Source organism: Bison bison, unplaced genomic scaffold, assembly GCF_000754665.1.
Source record: "Bison bison bison isolate TAMUID 2011002044 unplaced genomic scaffold, Bison_UMD1.0 scf7180017860102, whole genome shotgun sequence".
Lineage (NCBI taxonomy): Eukaryota > Metazoa > Chordata > Mammalia > Artiodactyla > Bovidae > Bison > Bison bison.
Window position 1 is genome coordinate 4,840 of NW_011490674.1, and position 1,637 is coordinate 6,476.

At 38.4% G+C, this 1,637-nt stretch overlaps 1 pseudogene; it reads left to right on the forward strand.

Moving 5' to 3' along the window:
- The first annotated feature begins 2 nt into the window (after positions 1–2).
- On the forward strand, positions 3–841 carry LOC104982378 (annotated as a pseudogene).
- Positions 842–1,637: the final 796 nt, after the last annotated feature.

The following is a 1,637-nucleotide window of genomic DNA, read 5'->3' on the forward strand; positions in this document are numbered from 1 at the left end:
TGCTCGTCTTTTTTTTTTTTTTTTTTTTTTTCCTATTCACTGTTCTGGCCAACTTGCTTATTGTCATTACCATCTCCCTCAGCCCCACACTTTCTGCTCCCATGTACTTCTTTCTCACTTACTTGGCCCTGAGAGATGTCTTCTACACATCCGTCACCACCCTTAAATTGATCACTGACCTGCTGTACCAGAGGAGAACCATCTCTTTGGGTGGCTGCTTTGTGGAACACTTCCTGGGAGGATCAGAGATATCATGCTCTTCAGCATCATGGCATATGACTGCTAGGAGGCCATCTGCAAGCCTCTGCACTACATGATCACCATGTGACAGGGACTCTGCCAGCTCCTGGTTGTGGTGGCCTGGACTAAGGGGATCATGCATGCCACTGTGCAGATTATTTTCATGGTCAACTTGACCTTGTGAGGTCCCAACATCTTCAATGACTTCATATGTGACCTCTTTCCACTGTTAAAACTTACCTGCAGTGACACCTATAAGCTCAGTATGGTGGTGGCAGCCACCAGTGGGTCCATGTGCTTGCTCCTTTTTTTCCTGCTGCTCATCTCCAACACAGTCATCCTGAGCTCCCTGAAATCCCACAGCTTTGAAGGACGTCACAAGGCCCTCTCCACATGTGGCTCCCACTTTACAGTAGTGGTGCTCTTTTTTGTCCCTTGTATATTCACCTACATGTGTCCTGTGGCCCCCTATCCTGTGGACAAGTGGCTGGCTGTATTCTTTGTAATCCTCACTCCTATGTTAAATCCTATCATTTATACAGTGAGAAACATAGAGGTGAAAAATGCCATGATGAATTTGATGAAGAGGAGAATAACTTAGACTGTTCATGAAGCCAGTAGTATGATGATTTATCTATGTAGAAAGGATTATATCTATTGTAAAATATGAAAAAAATAATAAATTTTGCAGATCATTGACATTAAAAAAAAGGCCCAGAAATTAAAATGTGTTGAATGCTTAATGGATAGGTACTTTGCTAGGTGCTTTTTATAACTTTTAATGTACTCTGCCAATGCTTTAACATTCATGTGCATAGATTTAGGATGTGCAATAGAATAAACACCTATGAATCCCTAGTGAGATGATTATAGAGTGTGTATTTCTACTGTACTAAATTCTTCATACAAATGCTACTTGGATGAAATTGGCTTTTCCCTAGGGCCTGCCTTGATTTCAGATCTTCTTTTATTTTTACTTAACCTGTGGTAAAGCAAATAGATTCTAGAAATTCTTAGATATATAGGGAAGGGATACTTACCAAGTGAAAGAATCACTGCTGAATTTTTTCACACTATGAATTTATCAAAAGCAAAAAGAGAAACACTCACTAAAGGAGGAAGGAACAGTTCTCAACCTATCTTTAATTCTTTTTGTAGCATAAAAAATAAACCAGAAATTTAAAAATTATTCTTAATTTGGTCTTATTTTCTTAAACATCCTATCACTTACAGTTTTTATTGAATATAAAGGAATTGTTTTCTTTTCTTCTTACCAAGACTTGAGGAGTCTTTTGAATAAAGAAGAGTAAACATTCTTTAATCACATGTCAGCAACATGAAGAAAACATATCTAAGAGTTTTAGCTACAGCATTTGAATCCAGGTGTTCCAAATCTC